Genomic DNA, 21,518 nt, shown 5'->3' on the forward strand with positions numbered 1-21,518 from the left:
ATATGACGACAAATTGCACCTCGAAAATTTTTGGTATAAAATATAAAAGTACATGATCTCAAAACCACCAGTAGTAATACTTTTAGTGGGTGGAAGATTACTGTCCACCATTGGTAACTGTGCCTATACTCTGCCGTATACTGAGCCATATACACTGTATCCTATGTTCATGCTTATATTAATTGTCTCTTTAACAGATGTAGTTAGCTGTCTTCTCAAGATAGAATTTAACCACTATTAATTAGTGATGCTGTCTTTATAAAGTTCTCAGTTGGACGTTCCTTCTGGGTACTGCTATAGATTTGCAAGATCCATCCTTTTCTGGAAGTATTCCGAGACAAGGAAGAGCCTGTGTGGAAAAACTGTGGAGGGAAGTAGCATGGTTTATTCAAAGGAAGCCAAAGTGAAATAAGAGTTTCAGATAGAGTGCAGACAGGTTGGCCTGAGCAGTACGCAATGTTGAGATCCTACAAAGTCCAAACCAGACTTTTAATAGTAAATGGAGAGTATTGAAAGAATTTCAGCCTAGGCTGGGAAGGAGACACATATTTTGGTAGAAGTTACTCAAGGACTGATGGAGAGGAAGGAGAGCGTAATCTCAAGCAAGAGTGCTCAGACTTTTGGTTGATTAGCTATATGTGTGGTGTCTTTATGGGATACAAGAGAAAACCAAAAGTAAGCTTTCAAAGAAAGGTCCTAACTTTGATTTTTGAGTGTGGCTGTATCCAAGTGGAGATGCCAAGGGGGCAGTTGGAAAATACCGAAGCCTGGCAATCCCAATAACAGAGCTATACATCATGTAGCCTGCTGGACTAATAAAGAAAAATTTTCCAGCAGCCAAAAGCCTTAATATTTGACCAGTAATTTAGAGGATTTCAAAAGCATATCAGCTCTCCTTTCACATAGATCTTTGAAAATTTGCTAATGTATGGGTCCTTCGTTTCCTTCTCTACTGAGTTTTGATCAGTTTCCTGTTCTCAACTTGAGTTTCTCAGTTTCATGAAAACTCACAGAGAAATTCAGTTTCTCTGTCTTTTCTTGTTGACCTCAAGCATTTTTCAGAGGTGGTAATGATTTTACCTAAAGGAAGCGAGCTGGTCATTTTCAAGAACCTGAGGTATGATAGTTGTAGAAATTTTGACTGGTGGCAATGTCCCTTAATTTAAAGTGAGATTTAAATTCTACATCTAGTCTGATTTTCCTAGCAAGAAGCAAATCAGACATGAAGTTCCAAAGGGACATAAAATTTTAAATCAACTGTAAATGGGTGGTAATTCTTGGTGTGGCATTGCTAAAATTGCCTATTGAAAGGGACTAGCATGGAAGGGAAGACTCTCAGAGTTTACTACCAACTTTTAACTCTTACTTTTGAAATGTATTGGGATCCCTGGGTGGCGCAGCGGTTTGGCACCTGCCTTTGGCCCAGGGCACGATCCTGGAGACCCGGGATCGAATCCCACGTCAGGCTTCCGGTGCATGGAGCCTGCTTCTCCCTCTGCCTGTGTCTCTGCCTCTCTCTCTCTCTCTCTCTCTCTCTCTCTCTCTGTCTGTGACTATCATAAATTTTTTTTAAAAAATGAAATGTATTTGTCATTGCATGGGTTTGACACATTTCCTTGTTGAATTTTTACATTTCTTTTTATTGGCACCACGTGATGCCAGCTTAATGGACTTATATTTTATGAAAATTATCAAATTGCTTATGTATTTTATTGTATTTTTTATACTTTGGTCTCCCATATCAGGGAATAAGAGGAAGTGTACAGATGCCACAGCTGCCATTACATTTTTTTAAAAATAGGAATTCAGACAGTAGTTATAGCCTAGGATCCTGTTTTATACATATATCAACTACTAGCAAATTGAAGAATTGACTGCAAAAATGTATCTTTTTTTCTTCTCTGCCAAAACCTTCCTTTGAAAAACAGACACAGAGAGCATGGATAACATGAAAATTAGATCCATTACAGGATAATCAAGAGGTGACTGTATAAGCAACTATTAAGAATTTTATAGATCTTTACTCTTCAAAACTTAGTCTTTGAGCTTTTCAATAATGCAACACATACAGGAAGATGAATGCTCCCACAGAAATCCTATAAACTGCTTTTTGTAGGAACAAATAGGAAAAGCCTCCTTGGTCACATGAAGCTGACTATGCATGGAGGGCAGAGGCAGCAAAAGAACCATTGCTGTGAGAGTACTTTAGTGATCACCTCTATATAAAGCGAATCCAGTCTATGATACAAGTGTTATTGGATTTTAGAAGTGAGTCTGCTAAAATCTGAATGCAATGGGTTCTTATACAGCCATTTCTGCACTTGTATTTTTGTCACATAATGATGTTTTGTTCAAAAGATCTCAAACCTTAGCCTAGATGTTATCTAGTTCACATCCTGGAATATCGAGGTTATTTGGAACATTCTAATGGGCTCATGGACATTGTAGACTACCTTACCTGCCCTTCTTCACTCTTGTGTCTGATCACCTTAGTCCCCAAACATTTGTGCAGCTGGTAGTTGTTGGATCGACACTTTATGTCCCTCTCTAGCCATGTTCAGGGCCTTTTTGGTTGAAATGAATTTCCATCTTAGAAGATCATTTATGTTTTTAGGATTACTGGCCCAGATAACCAGAGTCCCCATCTTTATTGATTACTTAATCTAGCTTGGAGTTATTTTAAATTCTATCTGGCTTCATTCTTTCCATATTGCCTCAATTTTCTCTCTAACCCAAATATTACTGTGCTACTCAAAAATTTTAATCAGCATCTCAACTTGGGAAAAGAAAAGGAAAAAGTCCTTGGCATGCCATTCTAGGTCCTTCACTTGGAAATTCCAAAGTACTTGGAAAGTTTCTGACACTCTTGACTTGAGGAACCTTTGTGGAAAAAACTATCCTGGGTTCTTCCCAGTTCTTAAAATAAGGCCCTTAGCTGTACATCCCTTCATTGTCAGCTCTCTGCCTGGAGTGTTCTACTCCTTTCCTAAAGCAAAACTCTGCTTATTCTTCCAGGTTCACGGCAAATTCAGTCTTTCTGACCCTTTCCTTACTCATCCTACGGAATTAATTTTCCCTATTGTGGTTGAATGCCACTTAGTTCTCAAATTCATCCTTCTGGTCCATTACTCATTACAGTCTGAGGTATCTATATTCACTGTGCCATGACTGTCTCTTCCAGTGGAGTGTGTGTTCTTTGGAGACAGGAATGATGTCTTACTCATCTTTGAACCCTCAGCACCTAAAACGGTTCACAAAAAGCAAATGCATTGAATTCATTCAGGCTTCTGGCAGAATCCTTAGAGACAGGCTGGAGTTGTAGTTTCACTTGTAATAGATGCTGTAGGAGACACTGGAGAATGAATCTTTTGTGAGCTATTTACTCTTATTCTGAGGAAGTTATTTATTGCTAATGTTCAGTTTCATCATTGCTAAAATGATTTCAAGATGAAGCTGTTCATGGATTTCCCGATTCTTCTCTACTTCTGTGAGTATGATTGCATTTTTTTTTAGCCCCTGTGTAGGTAAGAGGAGTCACATGTCCAATTCTGGATGGGCATTTGTGAAAAGAAGGGACACACATTGTTTCCTACCCACACCTTTAATTGTTGTTTCTCTTATTTTTGTCACAGTAGCTGGCAGCATTCAGGATGGTGACTGCTTCATAAGTCAGGAACCCTAAGTAATAAAGACAAAACAAAGTTTGTCTGTCTTGGTTGTTTTTAAACCACTGATGTGTAATCCTTGGGTATAATCCTGATAGAGATCCATTGGTCAGGGAATGGTCTCGTCCCCTCTCATCCTGAATTCCTCCCATTATTAGACTCATCCTGCTTTGTAAGGAATTTCTCTTACACAAATGGATAAATGTGCTTGGTAGGCTTTTCTCCATGTTTTTCCTGGACCACACATATCTGTATCATCTGGTAAAGTTTCAATGCTTCAGATGCCAGGGCTCCAGCTTAATACAAATGAATCTAATTCTTAGGAAGTCTGGCCAAAGAATCTGTATTTTCAATAAGCCCCCTCACTCACTACTATCATAAATTTTATGAGGAACTATGTGTCTCATTGGTTGAGCTGAATTAAAGGAGAATGTCAGCTCTTGGAGGGTAGGGCCTTCTTGATCTCATTCACATCCTATCTCAGCCCCTAGCACAGGACTAGGCACATGGTGGCTGGGTAATTAATACATGATTATTGGATATAGGTGGAAAGACTAATTCCTGTCTCTCCCATCTCAAGGTCATAAATGAGGATAAAATGATATAATGTATGTGAAATCACTGTACAGAAAAGGAATATGTCATCATATGTCAACAATCTATACAAAGTAATCACTTAAAAACATTATCTTTGAACCCATGATGGCTTATCTAGAGCTAAAACTCATGAACCAATTACTGTTGGAGAGGGAGGGATGAGGGAGAGAAAGAGAGACTATAATCTACTGCCTCCGCCCCCCCCCCTTTTATAAATGAGACAACCAAGTTTCAAAATTATCATGTTCAGGATCATGTATAGCTGGTAAGTACTAGTTCAGTGCATCTTAAACCCTAGCAAGGACTAGAATCACCTGAAGGGTTTGTTAAAAGAGATTGCTGGTAACCATCTCTAGTTTCTAATTAAGTAGGTTTTGGGTTGAGCCTGAGAATTTACACTTTAAATAAGTTCCCCATGTGTTGCTCAGCCTCTTGATCTTGATGATGGTTGAAAACCATTATACAGCAAAATTTGGATTCAAAAATTGTACTTCTGGGCCTCTAGATATTTATTATTTTACTACTATTATCCTTCTGAACATACTCTTTTTTTTCTCCTATACAATAGTCTTTTTCTCTTATATTTTTGATTAGGGATACTAAGTTTGTAGAGAAGCTGGAAAGTCAAAACGAACAACATTTGGACACTTCTTACTATTGTTTTATAGTTGGTAAATGGATTTCTTTCTCATGGAATCCTATAGGTGAACTACCTTGGAAGATTTAAGAATAGAAAAATTTTTGGAATTTGAAAGTCAGAGTCATTTTTGAGAACAAATTCCTGACCAGGATTTTCAGCTATGTTTGTTGCACTTGGTCTGCCAGGGGCATCTGTCCCGTTCATATGCTGCCTTCCACCTAGATGTCTGTCTTTCCGTTTGTTTCCTCCATGTGTTCTAAGCATGAGAAGGCTCTGTATTCTGTAAGATAAAGGAGATGTTAATAATGTGGGACTAATTTTTACAAAATTTTGAAATTTCACCTGAATCCTAAAACTTGAAATAAAGTAGGATGTATTTCATGTTTTCTCTTTTCCTCAACGAAACAAATAAGTCACTATTAAATGAATAACATCTATATTGACAGGGTTGGAGATAAAAATTCAGGATGACCCTTTTAAATTTAATACTTACCCGCGGGCCTTTGTTGATTGCAAATGTTACCAGACCTAACATTCCAAAACAGAGGCTCTAGTCTTCTTTGTGGTCAGTGTCTAAGAGAGTTCAATTTATACATACCTCCTACTGTACATCCATGTTGGACTTGGCCTTGATTGTTTGTAAGCTCTAATGAATTTAGGCACACAACAAGCTCAATTTTTGCCACTCTGTTTAATGAAATCAAATTGTTCTAAAATAATAAGCACATCATTAAAAATAAAAACAAAAGAACTAAGGACAATTAATTCCTTTAATGTTTTCTCCCTGTATACTCTTAATCAGTATTGTACAGCAACCTTCTGACAGAGAAGCCTTTCTGCCCTTAGGTATTTAGACTGACACTCAGAAGTCTTTTGTGGTTCCAAGAGAAGACCACAGAATTTGCCCATTTAAAATCTGCTGCAAACAGGTATTAAAACTCTACAAGGTGTGATAAGGGGGAGCATTTTGATCAAATAAAACTAGAAATATAGGAGTTGAAAAACATGTTTTTGAAATGTATTCATTTTTTTCTAAAGAACAAGGCTTGATTCATGTTGTCTGTATCTCAGTAGTTGGAGAAAAATCCATTTTAAGGTAAAACTGATTTCTGCAATAGTTTTGATCATGACTTTGACTAAGTTCAGGGGGAAAATGAAGTTTTAAGAGGGTATAGTATGAAAAGAATGAAATTATTTGATATACATTAATGTGTTGTAATCTAAAAATATTAATGTTAAGAAAAACAATTTGGAAAATTTTCACCATCAGTGGAACTAAATTTATCACTATATTTTAATTGTATAATTTGTGTAATCAAAAATAATTTGTATAGATACAAAAAAACTGAAAGAAAAAGTTACCTCTTTTGGCGGGGGCTGGAGAGAGGGAGTGTGTACAGGGCTGGAGAGGGGCAAAGAGAGAATCTTAAGCCGGCCCCACCCCCTACTAGGGCAGAGCCCAATGCGAACCTCGATCTCGTGACCCTGAGACCATGACCTGAGCTAAAATCAAGAGTCTGATGCTTAACCCACTGAACCACCCAGGCAACCCATCATCTCTTACTTCTTTACTCCTTGTTTTCAAGTTTACAATTGAAAGCAGCTCAAAACAAGCCAAATAAAATACGGGGTGCTCAGCAAGGAGTCTTCTTGAAGATTCTCTCCCTCTGCTCTCTCCCCTGCTCACGCACACATGCTCTTTCTCAAATCTTAATGCAAAACAAAACAACATAACATAAAACACTCATAACAGTAGAACCTGAGATTCCACCACAACACCAGTTTACATGGTTAGGAAGAAAAAGAACCATGGCCACACACACAAATGCTTTAAGCATCACAGGAGAAGCTTTTTATAGTTCACACCGTAGCATTTGCTAAAGCAAGAGTAAGAGTATTATTTTCGTGATACGAGCAATATCATTGGATCTGTAAAGACAGTGCTCTTGAGCTATTGCCAGGTATGTTACTGTCACAGGAGTCACCCATGTTAGAAAAACCTCTGCTAGAGACACTGCACGGTTAGGATTGCATTTTGTTGCAAGTAACAGAATCTACTCAGAATCTGAAATATCTCAGGGTCGATATGCTTCATGCAATGTGATAACTGAAGGTGAATGGCCCAAGAGTAGGTAGCTGGTCCAATGGTGCAATCAGAGCACTTGGCTTATAATAACTCCCTACTTGGTCATCCACATCTTGTGGCTTTTGTTCCCAAACATGCAAAATGATTGCTGCAGTTAGATATTGTGTCCTTGCTCCAGGCAGGAAGAAAGAGAATGGGTGAGAGAGGAAGTGGTGTCATTGAGCACAATTTTTTTTTTTTATTTGATAAGGAACATTCACCCTACGGCTTGGCAGCTACTTACCATCCAGGACTGATTCATGGCCACCCCTTGCTGCTAGACATCTGGGAAGGTGATTATGTCTGTCCTTGAGACTGTTTAGTAGAGGAAGGCAAAGGAAAAGGGAGTTCACAGTGCACTGCTTAAGCATCACTGCTAAAGCAATTGTGGCTGGAGATATTTCTGTTTTCTGAAAACTTCTACCATTGGCACCCCTGTATGGGAACCGGGCACACATGTTGAAGGTATCTTGGTAGATGGCAAGTCTTCCTGAGAACTCGCTGCAAGAGACAGGGGTTTTTGTTTTGTTTTGTTAAGATTTTATTTATTTGAGAGAGCATGAGCATGTGTGAGAGAGAGAGATCCTGTGTGTGTGTGTGTGTGTGTGTGTGTGTGTGTGTGTGAGTGAGAGTGAGAGAGAGAGAGAGAGAGCGCACGCGAGAGAGAGCATGAGCGGGGGGGAGGGGGAGAGAGAGAAGCAGACTCCCTGCTGAGCAGGGAGCCCAATATGGGGCTCAATCCCAGACCCTGGGACCATGACCTGAGCCAAAGGCAGATGTTTAAGCGACTGAGCTACCCAGACACCCAAGAACGGGAGTTTTAAGGATACTCCTTCTTAGCTATCTCTGCTACTCTATCAGCCACCAATAGGGCAGTTAAACTCAGCACACAGATCCACACCTGAAGCTCCCAACGCCAAAGGTGAATTCCCAGAGACACTGCAGTCTGAAGTCCTTCAATGCAGAAGATGACTTTCCATACATTGGAGCTTGTACTTCACATAATTATGGAGAACAATATTATTTTTCTTTTCTCCCTATCATTCCTTTCTAATTGTTAAAGTCCTGCCAGGCATAAGAAAGGGCCCACTGCTAAGCCACCTAATAGTTAATGGCTTCTCCTTCAAATACACAGAGCCCTATTTGAAGCTTTGAGATTATTGTTAATAAGTATTTGATTAAATCTTAGCCACGGGCCCTCTCCTTGATTCCTATCCAGAGGAGTTTTTTTTCCCTCAAATTATATCATATTCCCACACCCCCGCCCAGTAATGTATATAATTGTTCATCCTGCTTAGATATATATGAGCTAAGAGGACTCTTTGGCTGATCTCATTCAAGTCTTGCAGTGATATTTATCAAATTTTTGGCTATCTTCCTGTTCCAAAGAAGATATGAATCTTCATAGAATTTAGAAGTCTGTGTCCACCAGGGGTTCTATGGTAATATTCAAAATGCTAACCAACTCATTTAGCCATGGCACCACCCAAACAGAATAAACCCTGGTGGCAGCAGCGTTCACTAGCAGGTCACATCGCAGAGCAGGGCTATCCATTTCTCCCACCTAACACAACTGGAAAGTCAGTACATGGCTTTGGTCCTACCTAGGATGGCTTACTTTGAGTGAATTAGGCACAGGGCTAATTTGAATTCATGGAATCAATATGTCACTGTCCAGGGGGGACAGTGTCCTGTAGTGGCTGGTAGCCAGCAGCCACCCTACCATGCCCAGTGTCTGTTTGTCTTGGCCAGACTGTTCTTGTTGAAAAGATCATTCCTCCTGCCTCTTGGTCTTCCACAGCTGCTTTAGTTCCTGCCATTTAGGAAACCTGCTTTTCCCTTCCCATTATGTCACTAATAGGAAATCCTTTGGCTTTTAAGGATTAATTGGTTAGAAAATATTTATGGAAAGTGTAGTTATAGTATCTTATTGACTTTGGCACCCAAGGAGATAATCTGTAAATATGTATATAAATTATTTTATTTCCGTATACTCCCCTTGTGACAGGATGCATACACTCCATAAAAATTCATTTGAAATAAGGAGAATGACATTATGGAAAAATGTACACAGCAATGAAATTGGCACACAAAGATACATCAAGAAATCCTACATTTACTAGAAGTGAGCCGTGAGTTCTGTAAGTCATTTGTAGAACAAAGCACAGTGTGATACGCATATTAACTTACCAAAATCAATTTAAAGATTTAAGTAATAGATATTTCTTCAATAGACTAGGCAATTTGTTTGCCTTTCCCCTCCTACTAGATATGTAATAGCTACCGGCTTTCAGCATTGTCTGAACATTTTCCAGCTCTGCCTTATAATCTTCAACTGTCTAAAAATTTTTTAAATGATTTAATGGTAGTACTTAGGAATAGCTTTAAAAATACCATGAATTAAAATCTGTTGTACAAGTGTCCTTTCATGTGATTCAGACATTCCAGTCTCTCGGATTAGATTTCTTTGGTGGTTCTGAAAGTCTAACAGATTAACATCACCTTTCCCCTGTGAGAATCCCATAAGCTAAATAAAGATAACCATTGTTTCCAAATTTTAGGCATTTGTTACTTTAAGGAGCTGTCAGTTAAAAGTTACGTTAACCTATGAAAAAAGTCACTTAAGCAGCGAAGTAGGTTTTTGAGAAGGTTGTAATTTTGTCTAAATTCCACTTTTGTCCAATTTCATCCAATTTCATCTGAAATAGTTGCAGCCCCTGATAGAAGGGCCCACCCCACCGTGCCCACTGTGACACGGTGCTCAACATGGGCTTTGGCAGCAGGCAACCCTGCCAACGTGCCCCTGTGTGACACTGGGCAAGTCACTTTCCATTCTGAGCCTTGGTTTCTTTATCTGTAAGTGGGAATAGTAATGTACAAGCCAGAGAGTTGGAGGACCGAATTCAGTTACGTTTTAAAAATTGCCCTCCACTGTTCCTGGCCCATAGTAGGTGTTCTTGGGCTGTTTCATTTTTCTTTTCACCGGTGGGAACAAACCAGCTCTTTAACAACTTCCCTTATACCTAGCACTGTGGGTTTTTTATGAAAAGGCTTTAATTAAAAAAAAAAGATTATTACTGTAAAGCAAGCAAAACGCCAAACCTCTCTTGTGGGTAGTTATTATCAAATCTGTGCAGAAAATGTTTACATTTGGTAGTATAATCTCTTCAACCAGGAATTTAAACTGATCATGACCATGGAGTAAAAAAGCTTGTGTGCTTCCTAAAGAAAAGATGCATTATTTCATCAAAGCAGTTCCATTTTATTCTATTCTTTTGTGAACTTTAACTAAGTTGGTCAAAGTAAGGTAGAGTCTTGGCTTGTGTTCTCTCTGTTTTGTGTTGCTTTTGTGTGTTGGCATGCACATTTTAAAGTCTTAAGGACTTAAAACTTCTAAAGAATTCTGACAGCATTCTGAAGAGAGAAACTAATGCCAAGAGTGAGTGACTAAAGATATTTCATTTAGAAATTCTTCTTGCCTTAGTCTGTGTGTCAGTAGATGCCAACCTTGGCTGCACCGTAGCCTAACCTAAGGAATTTTTTGTTCTTTCTTTACTTTTTTAAATTTAATTTTGATACACACTGATGCTTGTGTCCCATCCCCACAGATTCTAATAGAAATGGCACAGGACCTGAGAGTTTTATCATTGTGAAGTTCTTCGGAAGGAGTTTGTGTGGCTGGGTGGGGCTCTGCAGCCACATGTGTTTGTGATATTTGTTCCCTTTTATGACTCTCACTTCTTAGATAATTGAAGGAACACTGTCCCTTTCAGAAGTTTCTTGTGCACACACCCAAACACTCCTCCCAGTGAGACTGGGCCAGGCACCTGAGCTGTTGCCTGTCTGGAACCCTGCACCCCTCCTTCCATGGCATATAATACATTTACTTTGATTGGTTTTTCCCATACCAGGCTGTAAGCTCCATGAAGGCAGAGTCCTGACAGGATGGTTCAGCATCTTCTTCCTGGAATGGAGAAGCTCAGTGACCACTTACTGATGTTTGTTGTTGAATAATTGTGCAAATGGTATTTTCTCAGAGGTGTCAAAGTACTTCATCTTATCTCCAAATGTTGTGAAGGCTAGATGCCAAGGAGAGCGAAGAGGAGGTGGAGATGTGGATGAGGTGGGGAAGAGGGAGAGGAGATTGGTAGAAGCAGAATTGGAGAGTAGGGTTGGGGCTTTTACTACTGACATGTCTGGCTTGGGAAAATAGAGACATGGCCAGGAATTTTTTTTATTAACTAACTCACTGTCCTGGAAACTATACTTTATATTCAGCAGAACAAATCCTATAGAGAGTCTCAAGATTTTTTGAGTCCGGATCTATGTTCATGATGAGTTAGGATAGAATGAAGTGGTGAATTTTTTATTACCTACCTAGGTGCAATACGTTGATTTAGAGCTTAATTAAATCTGTTCCACTTTACAAAGGACTCACTAGGGATAACATCAGGTTGGTTTATTATGGACCTTGGTGGTCTAGTTGATAGTCAACTATTGACTCTCCCTCATCAAGGGATTGGATTTTTCAATGTCTCAGTTTACCTGTTTATTAAACAGTAACACGTGCACTTAAACTGTGTCAATCCAATTCCACATTGGCAGGATACCCATAGAACTTCTAACAGGTTGGTTCAAAAATTGAATAACATTTTACTGATTTGATTGCAATTTAGCAGATACACACTTAAGGCTTCAATTATATTAATCAGAATGAAAGTTTGCACATGACATTTCCAAGCCAACAGTCTGAATATTTTGAACCTATTTCAACCTCTTCATTAGAGTATAGAGTTTGAAACGACACCGTTGTAAAATAAAATGAAGGAACCCTGTTGCAGAGGGTTTTTTTTTTTTCCTTTTTTGTCTTGTGGCTTTCATTCAGCTCTTGTGAGCAAATGCAAGCATATTTCTATTTTTTCTGTGGAGGGAAAGGATTCTCTTCCTCACTTTTGTCACCCTTATCCTGTGGTGCATGGCTTTGTGCTCTTTGCACGTTTGTCTTGCTGACTAACTTAGAAGTTTTTCTAGACAGTATTTCATGTTTATTTGCTTGAGTCAAACATAGGAGTCTTCTGGGGACTCCTCTTTGCTGCCCAGTTCCTATATCCAATCAGTTGTAAAGTCCTGCCTTTCCATATTTATTTGGCAGCCTCCCTATTCCCCTTGCCTTCTTATACATATTCTTGTTAAGAACTTAACCATTTGTCTCCAGGAAAGTTACAACAGCCTCACTGATTCCCCTGCTTCTTCTTCTTTTTTTTTTTTTTTGGCCTAAAGATTTTATTTCTTTATTCATGAGAGACATAGAGAGGCAGAGATGCAGGCAGAGGGAGAAGCAGACTCCCTGTGGGGAGCCCTGTGGCCCAAGGCAGATGCTCAACTGCTGAGCCAGCTAGGCATCCCTGATTCCTCTGCTTCTGGTCTTGCCCCTTCAAGTTCATCTTCCCAGACACCTCAGAAATTGACCAATAATGCAGTTTATACCATTCCACTGTGGATGTGTTAACTGGAAAGTCCTGTCTTTCCTTAATGGGTTGCTGTGTTAGCTTCTGCATGAACAGGGATACTAAAATTGAGGCATTTGATAATCCCAGCTTCTTGGACTGATACGTGTAATGGTCCAGTGGACTTTCTCCTGTCTCTTGGTTGGCCAAGTGAGCCTTCCATTGATACCAGATTGCCTTTCATTCTACACACAGCCCTCAAGACAGGCAGTTTGCTCATCTCATTCCCCCTGCCTGGAAGACTCTTACCCTCTTTTCTTTGCCTTATTCTAACTCCCCTTGGTCACTCAGCTCAGGTATAATGTCTTCCAGAGAGCTTTTGATGTTTCCCACTGCCAGAAACTCAGACCAGGTCAGGCCAGGAACCTCTCATCATACAAGTGCATGCCATTGCTGCACCTGACATATTATATGAAAGGCACTTGGGGGATTAGATTATGTACCATTAGATTATGCATTCCTTAGGGACCTGGAACCCAGTTTCATTCTTCTTAATATCCCTAATGCCTAGTACTTGGAGTTACTAGGTAAGTGTTGACATAAACCAGGCTGGTCATCCACAGAGTCTAGTGTAGTATGCCCATTAGTGTTCAGTAACTCCTAAAACTTTTAGGTTTGTACATTTTTGCATAATAAAAGAGAGCTTTCTTATAAGGAAACAGCACGTTGTCAGTAATGTTATATTGGAATGTGACATCCATGTGTAAGGAACAGTATGGAGGATGTATTGAAAAGTTCAAGGTAGATTAGTCTCATGTCTTCTCTAAAATTCAATGGGAATTGGAGTATTCCAGCTTGGAGGGTATTATAATCAACTAATTAGACTGTATCTCTCATATTAAGAACAATATCAATAAAGCATGTAACAAAGAAAGCACTTGCACATGTGGAGTAAAGTGGACCTTCTCTCTCTCTCTCTCTCTCTTCATTCTTGGCCCATATCCTCCATCACAGCCCCCTTGTTGCTCCTCAGCCCACTCACCTTTCTCCTTCAGCCTTTAGAGGGCCTCTTTGAGACCCTGAAATGCTGGTGTTTCCCTGTTTAGTGCACCTGCTCCTTCAAGAGATTCTCAGCCATTCCTCTGGCATCAGACCACATTTACAAATTGGCAACCCCTTAATCTGACTCCAACCCCAAATATCCAGCAAAGAACAAGGTGGGTATTTAACTGTCTATTTCAAGTTCCATAAACCTTCAAATTCAACTTGTCCTAAACTGGACTTTGATCTCTCCCCCAACCCTTTCCCTCCTTGTTCTGGTCCCTCTCTTTGTGAATGGGAGCACCATTCATTTAACTTACTTTCCTTCTCTCCTATGCTACACTAGATTACTTTCCAAGTCCATTAATTTTGCCTCCTTCATCTTTTAATATCCGTATTGCGTTACTATGCCAAGGGTTGTCCACTGGTGTTTCTCTGGCTAGATCGGGCTTATAGACAAGTTTATTTTCAAATTTGTATATCAACACATTCGGCAGGACATAGGCTCTTCAGCTTGCCACTGGCTCTATCGCTCCTTGGGGAGTGACCGCAGCCTGCTCTCATGCAGTTATGTAGTCTGCCTGATTGCTTTACTGGTACACCCACACTGTCTCTCCTGCGTGACTTCTGGAAACCAACAGAACAATCACATCACCCCATTCTCCTACATAATAACTGTCACAGCCTTTCCAATGTCCTAAAAAGTGGTCTAAACCCACTCTGCACATATGAATTATCTGAGGAACTTCAAAACAAAGTCTCACCCCAGGACAATTAAATCAGAATCTGTAAAGGTGGTACTTGTGATTTTAAAGTTCCTAAAGAGATTCTCATTTGCAACTGGGAGTAAACCCTGGGACCAGAGAATAGATTTCCAATTCCCAGTTTACCCAGTGGTTAGTCAGGCTATTACCACACACACATTGTCTTGGGATATCTCTCATCCACCATGACTTCCCTGTGGTTTCCAAAAGCACTGAGTTGTTTAGGACTGTAGCGAGGTCAGGGCTCATGCTTCCCTACTTCTTGATTACTTTACTTCTTATCCTCCTGGCAAAAATCTGTACATGGCATAGGACTGAGCTCAGGCATCATCAGGTATGAAACATTTCTAAAAATACCTACTCCAACTGGGGAGAAGTGACCTCTGCTACTCGTGTGCCCCATGATGCTCCTGGCTGTTTACACATCTGGAACAGTACTATTTTACAGGGCTTCTCAAGTTTTACCATGCACATTTTAAAAATGCAAATTGTGATTCACTAGGTCGGGGCTAGAGCCTACCATTCTGAAGTTTTAATAAGCTCAGAGGTTGAACCACATGTTGGGTACTAGGCTTTACTGAATTCACTTTTTTTATATATACCTCTCTTTGTATAATTCCTAAGGACAATGACAAAATCTGAGTTCAATGCCTGACACACAGCTGTCACCCACTAAGTATTGCATGTATGAGCAAATACATGATGAATGATTGAGTTAGGGATAGACGGAAGGATGGACAGACAAGTGGGGAAAAAAAAGGGAGGGCAGGAAGGTAGGCAGTTATTATGAATGTCTCTTAGTTTTGGGCAAATAAGCATGCTTTCTCTAAAGGCAAATTTTTGTCAAGTCCTTTCAGCAGTATTTTGACAATCATGCCAGAAATGATAATCTCTCAAAAAGCACTTTCTTTTTGCCCTTCAAAGGAAATAGTAGCAATATTTCTGAGAAAGAGTTACCCTGGATTTTGGAAATCAAACACATTAGAGCATAAGATATTTTATGACTCTGGAGGAAAAGTATACATTGCAAGAAAGCATGAATGGTGATAAGGTATATGATGATAGCTCACAGCCAGACAGCTACATGGCCAGCATTTTTAAGGCAATGTCCTCATTTTCCCCTGAAGAATTCCTCACTTACTATGTGTCAATGTGGTCAGATGAGAGGCAATGAGGCTGGGTGCCCAAGAGCACCAGCTTTGGTGCTCCTGCGGGGTTTTTGATTCAACAAATTGCTACCTATGTGACTTTGAGCAACTTCCTGTACCTCTCCAAGCTATAGTTTCTTCATGTTTACAACAGGATAATATAACATCAATATTAAAAAAACTCACATGAGATGCTGCATGCAAAGGGCTTAGATTACTGTTGGTTATATTAAAAAAAAAAAAACAACTTTCAATAGATGCTACTATGCTAGCTGTTAGGATGCACAAAGACCATACTGATTCCTCATTCTATGTGGACGCACTGGGGGCACACCTCAGTCAAAGATGTGCGAGGCCTGGGACAAGGAAAATCCAAGCTCACATACTAATCCTTGCTGTTGAGTCACTGTATGACTGTGAGCCAGATATTTAAATTCTCTGAACCTGTGCATTGGACAAAATCATATCTATCTTGCTGAGTGGTTGCCATGGTTCGATTTATTTATTGGACTTGAAGTCATCATAGGAAAAGTTGAGAAAGCTACTTACAAAAAAAAATGCATGAAAAATAAATGCATATTATAATACCATGATTTATTGCAACAGATGATACAGAAAGGATATGTTCAGTACATAGTGATGATTTTATTTATTTTATTTATTTATTTATTTATTTATTTATTTATTTATTTATTTATTTATTTATTTATTTATTTATTTATTTATGACAGAGAGAGAGAGAGAGAGAGAGAGAGAGAGAGAGAGGCAGAGACACAGGCAGAGGGAGAAGCAGGCTCCATGCACTGGGAGCCCGACGTGGGATTCGATCCCGGGTCTCCAGGATCGCGCCCTGGGCCAAAGGCAGGCGCCAAACCACTGCGCCCCCCAGGGATCCCCATAGTGATTATTTTAAAAGACTGGCCACTGTGCTAGTAGATAGGCTTATAACATATTTGTGATCTACAGGGCAATGGAGAACTCTGCTGAACTAAATAGAAGTCAGCAAACTATAGCCCATAGGCCAAAGCTAGCTCAGTATGTGTTTTCATAAAGTTTTATTGGAACATCACTCCATTCATTCATGTCTGTATTACCTGTGGCTCCTGTCTTGTGAAAAGGAAGAGCTAGGTAGTTGTAACAGAGACCATCTGGCATGCAAATCCTAAAATGTTTACTCTTTTCAGAATATTTTGCTGGCCCTTAACCTAAGTTAGTGAGATATAATGAAAGGTTTCTGTAGCACAAAAAATTTGTGAGTTGTAAACAGATTTTAAGATTAAAATTTCTAGGGCAATGATATTGCCTCAGGAGATCTAGCTATGTAAGGACCTTGGAATTCTGTGTGGAGGCTTGATCTATCTGTAGAGACCCTGATTTTCAACCTGTTTCAGAATTCTTCACATTATAGACATATAGAATTAAGATACAGAGAAACACAAAAAGTGAAAGGCTACTAACCTTTTATGCTGCAGGTTAGAGAGAAAGGAATTCAGGAAAGGTTTTATCTAGCAGAGAAGTTTCTATGAACCTTCTAGTTATTTTCTGATTAATCTGTTAAGAAGGTAGGAATCATCCTCCCCTCTCCTTACTCCTGTCTTGGGTATCAGATTTCTTTTCATGGTTAATTCATATTAAACCGAAATCTTTCCATTAATAAATTAAAACAATTCCTAGAATTGCTACTCCTGTCACTTAGAAGTGACTTCTTCATTTGTGAGGAGATGTTCATCATCACTAATGATCAGGGAAAAAATTCAAATTTAAAACAAGAGACCATTTTTTCTTTACTCATTCTTTTGGAGGAATTAAAATATTCGACAGATGTGAAGTGTTGAGATACTTTAGAACAACTGGATCTTTCATGCATTATGAATGGATATAAAGATGGGCACAATCACTTAGGAAAATGACCATCCCTAAAGCTGAACTCTCATCACTTGTGACTGGCAATCCCACATTGGGGAATTCCACACCTAGGAATCCACACATATTCCAGAGAAACACTTGCTTTTATAAAACAAAGGAATATTTTTGGCATTGATGTTCACAGCAGGGGATAAAAAAAATAGCCTGGAAGCAACGTACTATCTACAGGAGAAGAGCAGATGAACAAACTTTGGATATAGAACTCTATAGCAACTCAAAATAAATGCAGTGCAGTGTCATGCAAAAAAATATAGGCATCTCTTAGCAATATATTAAGTAGAAAAAGTTCCAAAAGATGATAATACACCATGATAGCTTCTCATAAAGTGAAAAACAGTAATATGGAAAAGGTGTTTTTTTTTTTTAAGGAGTAAATATAGAATAAACATCACATAAAGGGAAAGTTAGAGGCTGATGATCGAGAAATCTAAGGTGAGGTTTAGTTTCAGGGACCTAGGGGGATGGGATGGGAGATCACAGAGCTGTTTTTTGGTTCTTGTGAAGAACTTTGCTTCTTTTCCCTTTTGAATAGTGATGTTACATGTACTTCTTTTATTAAAAATAAATGGCCAACTATGTTTAAGTACAAACTGGCCACATACTTGGACAATGAGAACATAGTGTGAATCAGGAATGATAATTATCCATTCTGTGCACTTGAATTTAAAAAAATAAATGTACAATGGTTGGAGCGTAATTGGGTTAAAGTGCTGTTTGGATTCAACAAATAGCAGGTTGCCACTTTGCAAGCTAAAGATTAATTGAAAATATAGAGTATCTTATACCTGAATTTGAAATTGCATTTCATATCCCCATCCCCATGATTCTTCCTATCTTCTGACAGAAGACCCTTCCCTCAAAAGGCAATATAATAAAAAGTTGAGGGGATTCAGACCAAACTATGTTAATTCTTTTGATTATGTCTGAAACTATCTCTATGAACCTGAGTTAATGATGACCTAAAGTAAAATTGTCTGCACTCCTGACCTCTCTCAGATGCTTTCCCCAGAGCAATCAGAATGATGTCATTTTAACATCTATCATTTCAATCAAGTGCAAGGCGAGGGTATATCATATAATTTTCTAACCATTACTCAGTGATGTCACACCTTAGCCAGTAATGACTTCCATTGGCATTCTATCAATAAGGACACAGGCAGTTCAGCTATGAGACATTTGTAAATACTTCCTAGATTCATAGATAATTAAAGAATATGTCCCACCTTTTTTTTTTTAACTAATTAGGTACTCCCGATGTTCTCAGCTTGAGCTGAGCAGAAAGTGGTACACATCTCATTGGAAATGCAGCTTGAAAAGTCTTGGTACTGAAGTTTTGATTAGGAGTTCGCCTCTACCAGGGTTCCTCGTCTGTAAAATTAGATAACAATATCTACTTGATCCAGCTATTCTGAGAATTATGTGAATATATATGGGTATTTTATATGTTTGCACATATGTATATAGTACATATTATACAACAATCCATAGTCTGTTTACATATATGGATGTATATCTAAATTTATATTATCTATGTATCATAAAGCAGTACTTGGTGCTTTATCAATATTATAAATATGTATTATTGTTAAATATAAAGTTTCTGTTAGCTTCTAAAATATAACTAAAAACAAACATATGGATGGAAAAATGCCACTCTTTGTAGACATACCAGTAAAGTGATGATAACATGGGGGTTATGGGAAAGAAATTAAGGTGTGTTGAGTGCCTGACACATACCAGGTGTTTGTGTTAGGTCACTTACATTGTCTTATTTAATTCTCCTCACAATTCTGTGGAGTTGTAAGTATTACACCAATTTTCAAAAAATGAAACCCATAGAGGCATTGTGGCTTCTGTAGAGTCACATAGTTAGTGGTGACATTGGAATTCAACGACCCTCATAACCAGGTTATTAAATTAAGCATCAATCTTTTAGTTTTTTTAAATTAAGTTTCAGCCACGTTGTTATTATCATAAGTAAGGACCATAATTGAGTGGCATTTTAGCACATGATATCTGAAGTCAGAAAGAGATCCATGTTGGAACTGTGGAGGTGACTGGTGCAGTGAATTTTGGCATGTGACCTATTATTCTGAGCCTGGTCTCTCACTTTTCTACTATTAAACCTAAGTTACAGGGCTATTGTGAGCATGAAATGATACCATACATGTACAGTTTTCGGCATAGTACTGCATATATAAATAATGCAGTGTTCTTGGTAGCTAATTATCTTATTTTTATAATGACTTATTTCTGTAACTTTATCTCTTAAGGGGTATCTGCAGAACCACTCATTCATGCATATGTGAGTGCATATATATACCCATGACCTCTTCCATTAGCATGAAAAACTCATGCCTTACAGGCACAGAATAAATAAATAATACAATGTCAGGCTCTGGGTGGGAGGAGATGTATGTACAATGATGGGTGGTAGAGAAGCTGACGCTAAAACTCTACACTTGTAGTAAGCTTAAAAGTTGCTGTTTTCTTATCAAAATCTATGACTAAAACTATGTAAATACCTTATTTTGGAAAATTTTTTAGATGTTGAAAACTTGCAGAGATCTTACAAAGAGTTCCCTAACATCTTTTTCCCATTTGCCTTACTATTAACATCTACATAACCATGGTATATTTGTTAAGACTAAGAAATTAATATTGGTACAATACTATTAACTAGGTAAACTAGGGACGTCATTTGGATTTTACTTTTTTTTTTTTAGAGTTTCCTTTTTCTGTTCTTGGATTCAATCTAGGTTACCATATTGCATTTAGTATAGTTGATTTGGGGTCATTTTTTCCCCCTTCTATCTCTTTCTTCTTCTTCCAAACCACTTCCTGGCTTTTCAGAACAGAGAGTACCCAGTGCAGAGACAGAGAGCAGTGTACTTGGATTGAAGAGGTTCTTTCAGAGAAGTAGATAACTAGAACTAGTGCTTTGGATTGTCTGTATGTTACAGCTTTGTACAGACTTTAAGGCAGCAAACTCAAATGATGATATGGATAAGTTATATTTAACAGTCAAGTCTCTGAATGTTTCTGTTAAATCTTCCACGGCATGGAAGCTGAAGGAAAGCTTCTCAACCCTTTTCTGGAAGGGTCATGTTACATGCACATTTAGCAGGTGAGTCTCACTTATGAAGAAAGGTGCAAATATCTAAATAAATTATTGGCAAATTGAAGAATCCCATTGCAACCACATACAGTGTTTTTTAGGAATGTAAGGATGGTTTAACATCAGGAAACTGATAAATGCATTTCCTTAATTAATAGATTAATTAGGATATTAACTGGAAAATTCTATTTGATTAAATGGATGCCTAAATTTCATTTGATAAAATTTATTTATCATTTTTAATTAAAAAAATGTCCACTAAGGAGTGAAACAAACCCATTTCCAAAAACTGACAACTAACTACCAGAAACATATAGGAAACAAAATATTTGATGGTAAATCATTAATATCTTTCCCAATAAAGTTAAGATGTATAGAAAAGGGATCCCTGGGTGGCGCAGCGGTTTAGCGCCTGCCTTTGGCCCAGGGCGTGATCCTGGAGACCAGGGATCGAATCCCACTTGGGCTCCCGGTGCATGGAGCCTGCTTCTCCCTCTGCCTGTGTCTCTGCTTCTCTCTCTCTCTCTCTCTCTCTCTCTCTCTGTGACTATCATAAATAAAAAAAAATAAAAGATGTATAGAAAAATATCTATTCTCACTACTAGTCTTCAACACTTTACTCAAGGGTGATTGGGTGGCTCAGTCAGTTGAACGTTTGACTCTTGGTTTTGTCTCAGGTTGTGATCTCAGGGTTAGGAGATGAGTCCCTCAGTGGGCTCCATGATCAGGGTGGAGTCTGAGATTCTCTTCCTCACTCTCTTCCCCACCCCCTACTTTCTTTCTATCTCTAAAATAAATGAAGTCTTAAAAAAAATCCCACTATACTTGAGATCCTAGCCAAGGTATTAAGAAAATGGTACAGAAGTAATGATACTGGAAAAGAAGAAAATAAGCTCTCAGTACATGCAGACATTAATTCTGGACCTAGAAAATCCAAAAGTTTGAAAAAAGTATATTAGAGCTAAGAAGAGAAACCAGTAAATTGCTGGATATAAGATGCACATGCATATACAAAAGTTTTCTTGCATATCAAAAATAATCAATTTA

The sequence above is a fragment of the Nyctereutes procyonoides genome, unplaced genomic scaffold (assembly GCF_905146905.1).
Source record: "Nyctereutes procyonoides isolate TBG_1078 unplaced genomic scaffold, NYPRO_anot_genome, whole genome shotgun sequence".
Taxonomy (NCBI): Eukaryota; Metazoa; Chordata; class Mammalia; order Carnivora; family Canidae; genus Nyctereutes; species Nyctereutes procyonoides.